Consider the following 16,507-nt stretch of genomic DNA (forward strand, 5'->3'; position numbering starts at 1 on the left):
TGGCTACTCCAGAAATGAAATCCGAAGAGCAATCAAACCCAGGATGAATCAAACAACCAAGGAAAAACAGTCACCTACAGGAAAAGTGTTTTTGCCATATATCAAAGGAATTACTGATCAGATGGGAAAGCTTATGAAAAAGCATAACCTTCAAGCAGTATTCAGACCCACCCGAAAAATACAACAGATGCTACGATCAGCAAAAGACAGCAGAGACCCCCTCACCTCTGCAGGAGTATACCGTATACCCTGCAGCTGTGGACAAGTTTACATCGGGACCACAAAGCGTAGCATCCAGACAAGAATAAAAGAACATGAAAGACACTGCAGACTTGGACAGCCTGAAAAATCAGCAGTGGCTGAACATAGCCTAACTCAAACAGGGCACAGTATCTTATTCCAGGACACCAAAATACTGGACAACACTTCCAACTACTTTGTCAGACTGCACAGGGAAGCCATTGAAATTCACAAGCATAAGCAAAACTTCAACAGGAAAGAAGAAACCTTAAGAATGAACAGAGCATGGGCTCCAGTTCTGAAAAACACCAGGCCAACAAAACATTCCACACCCGACAATAGCCCTGCAGAGAAGATTAGCACATCAAGCACCAATCCATATGCAAAAGAACCTCCTCAGGATACAATGAAGCCTCCCGCCATTAGCATTCCACACCCTGGGAAACTCTTACAGAATGACTCAGCTCAACCCCACCCCTCCTGAGTAGATACAAATGACCTACATCTTTTCCACACTGTGACACTGAGAGATCTCTGTCCTTTGGTGCTACACCTCTGAAGATGCCAGCCACAGCTGCTGGCGAAACGTCAGGAACTACAATGCCAAGACCACGGCAATACAGCCCGGAAAACCCCCAACAACCATCGTTCTCCGGCCGTGAAAGCCTTCGACAATACATCTGGAGGATAAGCTTCAAATACCTAGAGTTCAGCTCAATATCTTCAGTGAGTGAAAACTGAAAGCCATGCTTATTCTGACTGATCTTGAGGCCAAACCACAACTGAATGCTGCGGTTACACCTGTCCTTTTGCAAGGGCTTTTAAAAAGGCAGAGTTGAGGATGAATAAGAGTCCACAACCCTCACCTTTGTGCCCCCAAACACTGGTCAATGCATTTATTTTATTTGCTTATGATAACGTACGTGACCCACCTTTCCCCCAGAGGACCCAAGGCACCTTGAAAAAATAATGCTAAAAACAAACCACTGAACAAATGCAACATCCAGAAAACCCTTATTGATGCTTAGCAACCTATGCCCTGGAACATCACTGAAATGCTCTTTGGAATAAAACTCTTACGTTTCTGCTTCTGACCTCCTTAGGAGGGAGGCTGGCATCATAACTAAGAGCACCTGGGTTTGGACCAAGTAGGACTGAACATGACCACAAGGTATGTTTAGGTGTTTCTCTTAATATCTCTGCAACAAAGTGGGATACACTCTTTTTAAATGAAAACTGGGAATTCAGAAGAACTAGTAGATTATGGTGATAGATCGTTATAATGTTATTGTTCTATAGCTCAATCAGAATTACATTTTTTTAAAGCTGGAATTCAGAGGAACTAATAGATTGTGGTGATAGATTGTTATAATTTCATTGTGCTATACAGCTCAATTGCAATTACCATTTTTTTAAAAAAAGTCTTTTCTTGGTGTGGCAGGAAACGTGGCAGCTACAGGGGGCTGATAAAAGGAGAATGGCACAAATGCAGCTGGGGCATTTGGAAATGCACACCTTCCAGTCCTACAGCATGCAAACTTACCTGTCATTCTTTCCAGAAAGATCATGTCAAACCATGTTTGAAAGAACATATTAGAAATTGGGAAGATTAGAGGATGAAATTATGTGGAGACTCCAAAAACCCCAGAGCAGAGAAAAAGATTCATGCAGATGCAGCCCAAGTGTATGAACTAGAGGGTAAGATTGCATGATGAAGTCACTATGAGTTAACTTTCCATGGGGTGGAAGGTTTTAAAATAAGCATTGGAGTGCCTACTAGGATTGTCATCTGCCTGATATTGGCAGGCACAGTCCCACTAACACTGCCCCATCCTCACTGGTTCTCAACTAAATGATTGGGGGGTGGGGGTGGGAGGGGAAGGAACCCCTAGGAATCTTCCAGACTAATCCTAGGACACTGGTGATGTCACTTCCAGGTTCCAGCATTGCCAGATTTCAAATCACCAGTGTCCTTTCCCCCATGCCCCACCCCCAAAGTCTCCAGGGGCTTCCAGGCATGCATCTGGCAAACCTAGTGCCTACACCTCAGTTTTTTATAACTAATAATATGAATTCACTTGGGACACCATTTTTTCATTATCAAAGATCGTTTCCTTGGTTCGCTTCCATGCACTGGGGAAGTGCTTTTCCTCTTGTCCTGGTGATGGTGGAAAGTGCCATCAAGTCATATCTGACTTATAGTGACCCCTGCTGGGGTTTTCACGGCAAGAGGCTAACAGAGGTAGTTGCCATTGCTTGTCTCTGCATAGTGATCACAGTCTCCCTTGGAGGTCTTCCATCCAATTACCAACTCAGGCCAATCCTGCTTAGTTTGCCAGATCTGATGAGATCCAGCTCACCTGAGCTATCTAGGTCAGGGCCCTTTTGTTCTATGCTGGATTTATTGACATTGTGGTAGGCTGTCCTGTGTTCATAGAAGAGGAGAGTGTTTGTCCTCTTAGTTAAATGGCGGGGGGGGGGGAATAATTGTCCTACCATATCAGTTATTGGTTATTGCTGGATAATGGTGGTAGAAAGTGCTGTCAAGTCACTGCCGATTTACAGAGACCCCATAGCATTTTCAAGGGAAGACGCAAACAGAGGTAATTTGCCATTGCCTGCCTTTTTGTAGTGACCGTGCACTTCCTTGGTGATTTCCCATCCATGTACTTAACCATGCCTGATCCTAACCCTGCTTAGCTTCCAAGAGCTGATAAGATCCAGCACACCTAGGCCATCCAGGCCATGGCTTATGAATATTAGAGTGTGAATTATCAAATAGATCTCAAAGTACTTTTGTTGGGCTTTCTTAAGGATTATATTGAACATGACGACATAGAATTTGTTAGTGCTTTGGTGACTGTAGCAAGAATGTGCAATAGTTGCCACTATTGATGGACTGCTATAAAAGGATTGGGACTCTGGTTTTCTGACCAAACTGGGGCTGTTTCCACACTACTTACCTTCATCCAGAATGTCGCAAAAAAACCCGTGGAAGATAGCGTCTTCTCGCACGAGTTTTGTGCGACATCGTGCAAAACTTGCACAAGAAGACGCTATCTTCCGGGGTTTTTTTTGTGATGTTCCACAGCATTCCGGATGAAGGTAAGTAGCGTGGAAATGGCTTGGGTCAGGAAAGGATACCTCAATCAAACAGATTTGTGAAAAACTGGGTTTTCTTTATTGAGCATGGGAACATTAAATGTTCTGATAATGGGTTGGATCTAGTCAGCTTTTTTACCCAACTATCACACAGTCATCCTCCTTACTATAGTTCTCATCTCACACAGCTTGTACCCTTGCAGGACCCCTTGTTTTCAGCATAGCCTTATTTTGATGGTCAAATGACACAACCCTTCTTTTTTTCACCAGCAATAAAACTGAGTGGATTTAACCCAATGTATAGCCATGCACATTGTGCCCTACTGTTAATATTGGAATGGATCCTGTCCACCCTTCCAGGCACTACAGCCTGCTGTGCCCCTGGCAACTATATCCCCTTGGGGTCAGTGAAACCATCCCCAAGAACAGCATAGGAATAAAGTGGTGGGCTGCAGTTGGAAGGGAAAATTGCCAAAAATGTCCGCCCCCCCCCCCCCGCCCTTTAGGTGAAATGTGTTCTGGCAGCAGGAAAAAAAAGTTCAGATCTAAGCCTGTGTATTTTCTGTGATTTTGTCAATTTGTTCACACCTTGAAGACTTTCCAGCAGAAATGTCTTGAACGAATCAAGAATGCATGCATGTCCCCAGATACAAGAATTGGGTAGTGTAGCCATGTTAGTCTGCTGCAACATGACGAAAAGGAGAGTCTTGTGGCACCATAAAGACCAACAGAAATGTTGTGGGCTGCTTCCTCAGATGCATGAAATTGATCAGTCAGCAATATACCAGGAGAAGGTTAAAAAATGTGCATAGGGGTTTAAAGGACCTAGTTAGCAAAATGCATCCCTAAGGGATTTAATTTTTAGTTTCGTGGGATCACACTCCAATTCTGGCCACTCACACTACTAGAATTTTTATAAGGCATCGCCATCAGAGTTTTTTGAGCTTTGGTTTTATGTGCTTGACCACCAGAGGGCTGGTGGCAGAGGGAGCTGATTCACCATCCATTCTGAGGTGAAAGCTGCATAACAGGAATTCTTTTCCACAGATTTGGTCACCTTATGTCAGTAAAAGAATATGCAGGCTTTGGAATGACACTGAATTCTTCATTGAGTAGCATAATGATTTCTCTGCAGATGAGCTGAGCGTGGTTTAGGTACGTTTGTCTTCTCTTCTTAGAAACAGTGTCTTTCTCTGGTATTTTCAGGTGGGTAGTTGTATTGGTCTGTAGTAGAAGAGCAAGATTCGGGTTCAGTAGCACCTTAAAGACCAACTAGATTTCCGGGGTATCCGCTTTCAAGAATCAGAACTCTCTTAGTCAGATATCTGACAAAGGGAGCTTTGACTCTCAAAAGCCCACACCCCAGAACTCTTGTGGGTCTTTAAGGTTCTACTGGACTCGAACCTTGTTTTTCTCTGATATGCATGGGCTGGGGAGATGAGCTGGAGATGGATGAGAGGACTGACGTGAAAATAGGCAGGAGAAGATGTCGCCGCCGTCTCTTCTCACAACTCAGATTGAGAGGGACTATAGAAGTCTCTGGGTTGCAACCCTAGATGATTGCTGGGAACACCAGCTGCATAAGAGGAAATTTCTGCAGGTGTTATTTTGCTCACTCCGGCATAACAAGCCACACTTCTGCACAATTATCCCAAGTGCTGGGCTTCTACCTTCCACACGCGACGCTCATGTGGAAAGTGGGAGTTAATGAGAGAAAAAACAAAATGGAGAGAGAGAAGGAAAGAAAAACGAAACGAGAGGAGAGGAAGTCTATCACATTTTTATCCTCTCCTTTCCTCTAAGCAGCTCCTAATACCTGACTCTCTCTTCCTCCATTTTATCCTCCAAACAACTCTGTGAGGTAGGTTAACCTCAGAGAGCGTGGCTGGCTCAGACTCATCTAGTGAGCTTCATGACTGAGTAGGGATTTGAACTCGGGCCTCTCTGGTCTGACACTGTAGCCACTGCACCACACAGGCTCTGAAGTGGCAAGAACAGAGAAAGATAGTGAAAAGCCTGGTAGGAAATGGAAAGTGGATGAGAAGAAGGGGAGGGAGAAAGACTAGAGGCCACCTGGCCCAGGCCTCTAAGGTGATGCAGAACTCTGCATGTAAAGAGTTGGGTGGCCCCAATTCCAGATGTCTGCATAAAAACAAAAACGTATAGGCATCTGTGTGATTAAGAACACTACAAACGTTACAGCCCCAGTTGCACATATAAAGCCTGTGTGCCAACACTTCTTCTGTGCATGCAGATGTATGCGTTTGGGGACACTGGGCACAACCCCAGCCCTTTGTATGTGTCTATACACCGAGCAAGAAAGAAAGAACAAATCCTGGCACTAGCTCATCTTGTGCTGATGCCTCTGGAGAGCTCTCTGAACCCTCAACAAGTGCAATATAAATACCGCATGATTGATCAGACAGGTGGTGCGCTCAGAATCTCTGCCCCTTTGCAAGGGAACAGTAGCTGCATCTCAAAGGTGTCAAAGTGCATGGTTAGCTACTGAGCATCCCTTCCCTGCCTCCACCTCAGCTGAAAGGCCTTTACCCTTGGGTGAAAAGCGGCAACTTCTCACACGTTCCCGGCTGGAGCTCTGGTTTGAAAACAGGGAATAAAGAAAGCACAGGGCAGAAAGGAGTGGAAGACTGAGCAAGAAAAGAACAAGCCCGATGTCAGAGGTGTTAGCTGGAGAGAGACTTGAGAACAGCACTTGCCCTTCCACTGAACCCAGGCCTGGTGAAGAATCTGTGGCTGCAGGAGTGCAAACCACTTAGAGGAACCCCACTGGGAACACTGGGTTGCTGGACCCTAGCGCAAGCCAGCAGGGCAAGGTTCACATATGTGTCAGTATTGATTTAGACCAACCAGAGGCTCCTGCGTGGTAGTAGTGGAAATAAGTGCAAAGCAGATGAAGAAAAGGGCATGGGATTCAGCCAATCCTGTGCGCTTTCACAAGGGCCCCTGGCGCAAAAGGGGATGAAGCTGCACCACCCCCGTGGTCTGAGTTTGCTCTGCCTGGGAATATCAGTTCTCTTTCAATCTTTTCTTCATTGCCATTTTCCCTACACTTCTCTCTCTCCTTACATTTAAGCAGAGCTTCCCTGGAGCTGAATCCCAAGAATTTGTCTTTAATAACCTTGCAACAGAAGATGTAATAATCCTAAACACCAGAGCACCTCTGAACATAAGCAGAGTGCCTTTTCGTTCCCCCAGAGTATTCATGGTTTACTTCAGGACATCCAGAATTGTGAAGCAGTTTTTCCATGTTGATAGATGGTAACTTAGAGACAGTGTGATGTGGCGGTAACAATGCCGGACTAGGATCCAGATGATTCAGGTTCAATTCCTACTCAGTGATGCAAGTATAAAATGAGGGAGGGGGTAACATGTACTTTGCTCTGAGCTCCTTTGGGGGAGAGAAGGACTAACATCTAAGAAAGGCTTGAGACCCAGCATTAATTCTTGTAGTCAAGGTACACTTTCAGATGCTGTTTTCAAAGCCCAGGGTTGGCCTGGGAAGAAGTGAGGGCTTTTCACCTTTGCAGGGGATGTAATTGCCCCCCGTTTTAAGAACAAAAAGATGCACAGATGGAGGATGCTAAACACTTCTCTTGCTCATGGCTTACTTTTAAGACTGTTGGTTGCCCACTGTGGTCCTCTATGGCAGGCAACCTCCCATCTGAATGTCCATGCTCCCACTGTGCTGCCCCATGGAGCAGTGGGAGGAAAATAGCAGGAGGGAAATCAGTGATGCTATAACATCACTTCTGGTTTCAGAACTGGAAATGACATTATGGTGTGTGACACTAGACATTTCCCAAATCTCTGGCCCTTTTCACACTACATACCTGCTTCCAGAACATTGCGAAACGCAGTGCAAAAAACGCGGAAGATAGCGTCTTCTTGCGAGAGTTTTGCACGACATCGCGCAAAACTCTCATGAGACGACGCTATCTTCCGCCTCTGTGGTTTTTACCATAGAGATATAGGGAAGTCCTAGAGCCTTGTGCGGTGCTGTGATGTCACTTCTGGTTCCAAAACGGAAGTGACCGCACAGTGCTGCTGACACTGATTTTTGAAGTCTCTGTCCAGGGATGGCAACCCTACTTACTTCCTCTGACAGCAGCCCTTCTGATGCTATTTTTCCTGGCCCTGGAAAGGAGGCTGAAAAGACATATGGGAAGAGAGATTAAGAAGGGCTGTGGTTCAGTGGAAGAGCATCAAATTGCACACAGAAGATCCCAGGTTTAATACCCAGCATCATTAATAAAAGGATCAGGTAGTAGGTGATGTGAACAACCTCCACCTGAGACCCGGGAGAGATGCTGCCAGCCAGAGTACTGACCTGGATAGACCAAGGAGCTGAATTCGTAAGAGGCAGCTTCATGTACTCAAGAGGAGGTAAGCAAGTGGATAAAGGGAGGGCTTAAGTCCTCTTTTGCTCTTTAAATAAACGAAACAGCTGCTTTTCAGTATAGCTTGGACCACAGAAAGAGAACCCAAATGCGAAGGAAGACCTATAATTATTGAGTTTAATTTCAGCAGGTGCAGCATGCCTCATCCCAGCATGGCAGTTGCTCCCAGTATATTTCCTCTTCTTTTAAAGTCACAGGAGCCCTTTCTTCTCAGGCTCACCTTGGAAACACAGGAGAAAGAAAGGCATATATGGTTTTTTAAAAACCCCAAATTAAAAAAACACATCCCATCTTGGAAGATTAAAGTTGGACCACCACTCTGCAAATCCCGATTGCTGATACAGAAAATGGAACGAGAGAGTAGCATAATCCCTGATGCTCAGTGCAGTGCCTGCGGTGACCATGATGCCTACCATTTGCTTCTTCTGCAAAGGAAAGAGCTGCTCCTGGCTTTCCGCCACCTCACTGGAGTGAGAGATAGGGGGGCCCTCCCATCCTGGACCTTCCATTCTCTACTACTGTATGAGAGGCAAGCAGGGAATAAATGGAGTGGTGGTAAAAATTAGTATCCTCCTAGTGTCACAAGTACATCACTTCTGGCATGATGTCAACATGCCAGGGTGGCACTCTAGCATTCACCCCAAACTCAACTCATAGAGTCTGGGAGGCATGCTAGAGCATCACCCTGATACATTGATGTCACTTCTGGTTTTGTGCCTTAAGTTGATGTTACGATGCCAGGGACGCTGAAACTGGTAGATCCTTTATCCCCTCCCCCCAAAATATTTTGAGGCTGGCAACACTAGCAGGAGGTGCTTCAGAAGAACTCAGGGAAGCACACATTTGTGTCTGCAAGAAGCATCCACTCAAAAACAGAAATTCTTAAGGAACTGGCCCTGGTACAAAGCCTGTGTACACTCCCACCCCCACATGACAATGTCATTTCTGGAAGTAATCTCATTGCAGCGGATGCAGAGATGTGCACGCCTGTTTGCCCAGGCTGCCTGCCAGTGGTGGGCGATTGCTAGGAGGCTTGGCTCCTCCCACTGATTGCCAGTGATAGGCAAGCAGAGTGGCAAATTTCCTGAAGTTTGCTTGCCACCAGCAGGCACCTGGCCACTCTATTCTGGGGACCTGGGCAAAAGTCCAAGATGGGACCAAAAATCACTGCCACCACTGCCTCCTTCCTGGGGCAAAACAAGAAGTGGCCCTCCCTCCACACAAGGGGGGCCAGGAACCACTGTGCTACTGGAACCCAGCTGCCCAAGCCCCAGATGGAGCACGTGGAAGCAGCATCAGGAGCCCACTCTTCTACTTTTCCTCCTTCATTTGGGTATTAGAGGCATGGGCAGTCAGCCCTCCCAAGCGTGGGCCTGGGGAAGCTGTCCCTATTGCCCATTGGTTTAGACAGCCCTGGGCATTGTAACTGTTCAAGTACACTCCTGTTTATAAACTGGTTATGCCAGGGGTCCCCAATCTTGTTGACCCTGTGAGCACTTGTGGAATTTTGAGAATGGGGAGTGGTGCCACTACAAAATGGCTGCCTTCAGGACCTGGGGCAATCACAACACGGCCGCCACAGTGGTTTGGAGCCATAATGTTGGGAAGTTGCAAGCCAAGCATCTTCCTGTGATGGAGGCAGCTATGTTTGAATGGGTGCTTCCTGCAGATACAAAAGTGTGCCTCCCTGGGTTCTTCTGAAGCACTTCCCACTAGGATTGCCAACCTCAAGAAACTTTGAGGAGTAAAGGAAGAGGAGTCACAATGTCAACTTAAGGTGCAAAGCAGAAGTTACGTCAATGTATTCCCGCAACAGGGAAGCTGCAGTGGCCTTTTGTGCTCTCCTTAGTTTATGACTAGTATCCCTGTTTAGATATCAGCCTGTAAGTCAACCTTGTAATGACTCTTCCCCACCACTAGCAGTGCTGTGGGATCACTTCCAGCTGGCTCAGGACAGCAGCAGCTAGACCTGTTGTGCAGCTTCTTCCTGCACAAATCTATGTTACATCCAGGACTTTAAGGCCAGGTCAGTGCTACCTGGGCTGCATGATGGACACAGCTGCCTTGCAACAGAGGAAATGCTTGCTGTTCTGTTTTCTGTATGCTACCAATTGCATTGTAGAAGAATTTAGTTATGCGTAGTTATATTTTATAAAGTGTCATAGTTTTTCTTCATAAAGTATAAAATGCCATGAAGAAGGTTGTGCAACTTTTGGTTTTCATCTTTTATGTTTATGTCTGGGTCTACTTAGCCAAAAAGTGGGTAAGGTAAAGGTAGTCCCCTGTGCAAGCACCGAGTCATTACTGACCCATGGGGGGACGTCGCATCACGACGTTTTCTTGGCAGACTTTTTACGGGGTGGTTTGCCATTGCCTTCCCCAGTCATCTACACTTTACCCCCAGGAAACTGGGTACTCATTATTTTACTGACCTTGGAAGGATGGAAGGCTGAGTCTACCTTGAGCTGGCTACCTGAACCTGGCTTCCACCAGGATCGAACTCACGTCGTGTGCAGAGCTTGGGTTGCAGTACTGCCGCTTACCACTCTGCACCATGGGGCTCTTAGGGGATAGCTATGAGATGCCCATAGAGAGGCAGCCAAAAAGTAGATGCGTGAAAAGTGAAGGGAGGGCAGGGAAGGTACAGTGTGTACTTAAGTATGGACGTGGTTTCAAAATAATGTATTAGCTCTTTACACTTGAAAGAGGGGGAATGTGCACGATGCTCAATTATGTGCCAGGCTCAAGATTCCCAGCTATGCCACTGAATAGCTATGAGATATTGCTTTGGCCTTGTACTCCCATAATCGTTCAGTGCCCCATCTCTCTATACAGAAGCTGAACATTTGGGGAACCACATTTTGCTGTTGTCCTCTTCTCTATGTATCATACTTTCCCCCTTGCTAGGCACCCTTGGGAGAACTTGTGGCTTGTGTCATGGGACTCCCCTGTCCCACGCACCTTACTGCCTTCACTTCAGAGAAGCTTCCCCTTTTATAGGAAACCAGATTCAAAACGTTGCAAAGAACTTGCTGCCGCTACAGTCCACTTACCTGTTGAAGGAGTCAAACGCTTTCTCTCCTCCCACAGCTTCCTATTCATACAGAGGCAGGCATGAGTCAAACCTGAAATGTGCAGGGTTTAACCACAGTTCTAACCTGCTGTGTCATATGGACCAGAGGAAGGGAAGAAAGTTTTTTGTTTATATCAAAGGTTGAATGGAAGTTTCATACAAATCCAGTTTGGGGGTCTTGCCAAGGGTCATATGTTCCACCTTTTAAAAAAAGATGTTTTTTTTTTTAGAAATATAATTTTTTTTGGAAGATAATATGTAAATTTCTACTTAAGAATAAAAGGGAGATGTTAAACAGTATGTATTTTGAGTAAGAAAAAAGACAGAATTTATTTTAAAAGTAGGTTTTTAAAGAAGGTCTTCAATGATTCAAGGAAGCTGGGATCAAGGGTGCCATCTTTTAAACGGGTTCCTTTAGCTGTTGCTTTAATATCATTTTGATTTGCAGCGAATGCTAGATGAAGCCATTAAGCTGTTTACCCCTATGCCACAAAAAGTTTCCCACATATTAAGCCTCTATTCAAGGGGCAGGACATTTTTCTCCTGCTCAGCTGGCAACCCTGGGGATGCCCATACCCTCAGAAGCAAGACTCTGCAGTGGACTGATTCCCTCTGACTCAGGAGCCCAAAAAGTTGACTTCCCCCTATAAGGGGGCAACAGAGATTGCAATGTGTGCAGCTGTGGTGGATATCTTTTACAAAGCTTCTGTTTTCCTTTCTGAACTGGAAGCGATGAGGACTAGGAACAGGTGGTGTTTAAAGGATCTCCCTACTCCCGAGGGCTTCTGACAGTAGGCGGAATAGTTTAGGAGGCAAACATGAGGTGGGGAGTGCCTATGAAAAAGGGTAACCCTGCCTTGAACCACACGCCAATTTTTTTTGGGGAGTGTTTCTCCTCAAAGGGTCCTGCCTGTTCCTTAATATTCCAGTAAGTATTTATTTAATTTATTTAATTTAACATTTATTTGCTGCTTTTCTCTTGGAACACAGGACTCAAAGCAGCTTATAAACTTGAAGAAAAAAGCTACACCAGCAAGAAACCATGCTCAGAGACAAAAAAACATCAGTTTTGAAATGTACGAGTTAAAAATAGGGGCCCAAACCACAGAAAAGGTGATTACAATCTGCAGGTCAAGGCAAGAAACAGCCTCTCCCCCTTCCCGGTCCGAGGTATTTTGTAGTATCTCTAGGCAACGGCAGAGTTGCAACTCTGCAGGAGGAATGAAGCCAAGGTGGAAGTAGACTTCGTTCCCATGTTCATGAGATATGGTGCCGGGGCTTTTTTTCTGGGAAAAGAGGTGGTGGAACTCAGCGGGGTAGCAGGGGTTGCCAGCACCCGGGGCAACTCCTGACAGGAGGTGGCACTTCTGGTACCACTCCTGTGACTGCGCAATGGTGTCACTTCCAGGAAGTGATGTCATTACCAGGGCATGGCCACTCCCCGGGAACGGTCCTGCAATTTGGGCCCGCTCGCCTCCCTGCCCCTTACCTGGCAGAAATGTTCCCTCCAAGCGGTGCAGTGTTGTGAGTCAGAGATCTACTTCGTGAGCAGCAACTTGCAAGTTTGGGGCATGCCTTTTCCAAAACCAGAATCCATTTGATTAAAAGACTTTTGAATTCGATTGTCTGAGGCATTGGTATTGGATGCCATCAATATGTTGATGATACCCACTTATGCATGTGGTTCTCAAAAACTTATGCCTCAATAAAGTTGGTTAGCCTTAAAGGTGCTACTGGACTTTTTACTAATTTGCTACTACAGACTAACATGGCTAACTCCTCTGGATATTAAAGGGTGCAATATGGAATTCACTGCCACATGATGTGGCAACTGCTAGAGGGTATTAGGGACTTTAAAAATGATTAGAGAAATGTGTGGATGAAAGGTCTAGTTAACTGGATACTCCACATATAGGGGCAGTATACCACCTGAGCCCTGACCAGGACAACCCAGGCTAGCCTGTTCTTAGATCTCAGAAGCTAAGTAGGTAATCCCTCCAGGGTTGTTTTGCAGAGGCAAGCAATGGCAAACCGCCTCTACACGTGTCTTGCCTGAAAAACATTTCAGGGTTGCTATTATATTTTGTTTGCACGATTTATAGTCAGCCTTTCTCACTGCGACTCAAGGCACATTTCACAGTGTAAGTCAATACAATCAACAGAATGGGGCATTCAATAAACAATAAAATAGAGAATGTGTTGCAGAAATTTGAAAACAATCAGAAAATGACTACAGTGCTGAAAGTGTTAAGAAACAAGAACCTAACTTCCTTAACATTTATACCAGTGTAATAATGGGACAGACTTGATGAGGGGGCAGAATACAGGTTGAGTTTCAGGAGCTGGAAGCTGACACCCTCAACCTCTACCCAAATCTTCATGAATTTCCCTATCTAGAGCTGGCAACCCTAAAACACGCAAGCCAGCCGAGGCCAGAGCACACCATGTAGCCGACCGCCTGCCTGCACTCAGCCACCTGCCCACCACTGCTGCCTCCTCCAACTCCCGGCACCGGGATGGAGAGGCTGCTCAGCAGGCCTAGTGGAGAGGCTGCAAGGGCACCCACCTACCACTGCCACCTCCTCCAGCTCCCAGCGCCAGGACAAAGAGGCTACTTAGTGGGCCTGCGGAGAGGCTGTGTGGGCATCCGCCCACCACCTTTTCCAGCTCCCACACCTAGGGCAGAGAGGCTGCTTGGCGGGCCCGGTGGAGAGGCCGCATGAGCGCCCACCCACCGCTGCTGCCTCCTCCAGTTCCCAGTGCTGAGAGATGCCAGAACAGCGATCCACTGTGTTCCAGCAGGAAAAAAGCCCTGGTTGTTACAGTGATATAATTATTAATAGATGTATGTAGTGCCATCTGCATGTAAGATGCCTGACAGAAGCTAAACACAACAGAAGCCATGTTTGTTAATCATATGCCTGCTCTTTTCATATATAAGGTGTGACAGAAAGCATCAAGAAAGGTCAGGCTGCAAACCAGCCCTCGGCTGGTTCCAGTCCCACTACTGCCACGAGTTCAGCAGGTGGCCTTGGGTAAGATGCTCCTCTCAGCCCCAGCTCCCAGCTGTGTTATGGAGATAATAACAAATATAATCTTGTTCACGGCTCTGAGTGAGGCACTAATCTTTCTAGAAGAGCAGTATATATGTAAAGTTATGATTATTATTGCCAACCACTCAGGCATTTCCTGTCACCACCGCTGCTGTGTGTGTGCCTGTCTAGAAGCTCCCTCCTTCCTTCTGCTTGTTTTGCACTCAGGATCATGGTGCAATAAAAGCAGAGAGCTCTTCTCCTTCTCTCCCCTCCCATGCTAGCCCTCTCCTTCCCATTGTGGCAGCTAGACTCAGCTAGCCTTGCCCAAGGGTCAAGCTAAACGTACAGGTTTTTAAAGAGTTGGATCTGGATTCCAGTCTTTTCCTCATGTCAAAATAGCATAAGGGAGTCCCTCCCCCATTTTTAGCGCTGTGCACAGAATATTCCATGCGGAACATAAAAAACAGAGGAACCCCCCCATGCTATTTTGACACAAGAAAAGCTTGAGGGGGAGGGAGGAGCCCTTCCTCCCCCTGTGGAGGCATTCTGAGGCTGTTTGGGCTCTCCTTTATTTTTTAACAGCAATTCCTCAAAGCTGCTATGTGGCTGCAGGGAACTCCTTAAATACCTGCATGTTATCATTGTTCTGCAAGTTCTGACCTAGACATCTACTCATTCCTAGTGATACTCATGCATCTGGAGTGTAAGATGAACAGAAGTGGGGCGATTCCAAGGAGTGCGTCTGGCAGGTTGATTTGCCCGAGCGCGTACCTTTCCCTCCCTGCTGTTGCTCAGGATTGATACAACTAACCCCCTTTCTAGGAGAAATGCCCTTGCAAGGCTTTGGGGAACCTCCATCTAAAAGTCAGCCTCAACCTGTCCTGGGAGTTGGGGTTGGCTTGCTCTTTGTGGGGTGCAAATGGTGACCAAAAAATTCTTCAGAGCCCTCAAAGGATCTTTTCAAGGCTCGTTCTCTTGTCAACCCCCCCCCATCTTTTTCCTTCCTCTGTCTGTATTTTTTTCATTTGTAACTTACTTGATCTCAAGGACAAGCGACAATATCTTACTATATAAAAGGCTAGCCATGTTCCAGACAACTCACTTCCTACCCTGGTGCGCCTCCAGAGGGCGCTGCCATGGAGGAAAGTGCAGAAGAGACAGCCCGTCCCTCCGAGAGCGCCGTGGAGGGAAGCCCAGGCCAGGATCAGGCGTGGAACAAGTGACAATACCTGCCCCCCGCCTTCACCCAGCTGGATTCACAAATGGAGTAGGTGGCAATGCCCGTCCACCCCCACCTTCACCCGGCCGGGATGAGATGCAGAGCAGGAGGCAATGTCTGCTCCCTTCACCTGCCCAGGATTAGGAGTAAAAAAAGTGGCAATGCCCGCCTCCTTTTTCCAAACTGGGATCAGGTGCAGAGCAGGCAGCAATGCCCGCCTCCCCTTCACCTGGCCAGAATCAGGCTCAGAGCAGGAGACAATGCCCGCTCCTTTACCCAGCTGGGATCAAGAGTGGAACAGGTGGCAATGTCTTCCCCCTGCCTTCTCCTGGTCGGGATCAGTCACGGGGGAGGAGGCAAGGCCCACCTGCCCGCCATCCCCTTTCTAGAGCCCATTTTATTTTTTCCCACAACAGGCTTTGCTACTAGTCACCACTAAATCATAAAGCTACCCTATGCCTCACCATTAAATATCAACCCTTCTCATATTTTGTCATACACAAGCACCAGAACATGAACCCTTCTCTAATGGACCAACTCTTATTTCTTCCTGGGGGGGGGGGGGAGAGAAGGAATTAAAGATAAGCCACATTTTGGTTTTGGATATTTATATGAATCAAAACAAGAATTAAATCACCTGTGGTCCAAACTTATAAGAAACATGCATACATTCCTCAGCAATTTGCTGACAATGGGAAGATTTTGATCATGGGGCTTGTCAGGTTAACTAATCACTTTTTAAAATTCAGCTCATAAAGTCTTAGCCAGCTTCCTTGCAAGAAACACATCAGGTTCATTTTTACATTTCGCTTCCCTAAAGATACCTTTGATCAGGGCTTGACCAAAGGAAAGCATTTTGAGTGCTGCTGAAAGAATAACTCGGATAATCTTTTTTTGGTGAGCAATGGGCTAGATCCCACCAGCTTTTCCACTGGAAAAAAAGGAACAAAGGGCTCCCCTTTTTCCTCCAAAAAGTCTATGCTGGGGATCATGGGACCTTTATAGAAAAAGTCATGTAGGAAGGGGCTGACATAAAGAGGGAAACTGGGCATGATTGACTGAAAAAGCCATATTCATCTAAAGAAAATGCTGATTACCATCTTATCTGCTGTGTCTGAAGGTCAGCATTTTTATCAACCTTTTTTGACAGGTGTGTGCTAGCTTCCAGGTAAGGCTCAAGAGATCACTAGCTCTTTAAAGTCAAAGACAATATGAATATACAGCCAAGCAATGTAAAACCAGATATCCATGGGCTACTTAAGCCATCTTGCGTTAAGCCCATCTTCCAAAAGGTCTTGCTCACTGGCTTTTCTTTTAAGGTAAATTTACAATAGCCTTTTGTGGTTCTTTGACAGAAGTTCATCTTTGACAGAAGAGGAGACGGCAGAAGATCTGCCGTTTCACTCCTACACAGCAACGT

The sequence above is a fragment of the Eublepharis macularius genome, chromosome 12 (assembly GCF_028583425.1).
Source record: "Eublepharis macularius isolate TG4126 chromosome 12, MPM_Emac_v1.0, whole genome shotgun sequence".
NCBI lineage: Eukaryota > Metazoa > Chordata > Lepidosauria > Squamata > Eublepharidae > Eublepharis > Eublepharis macularius.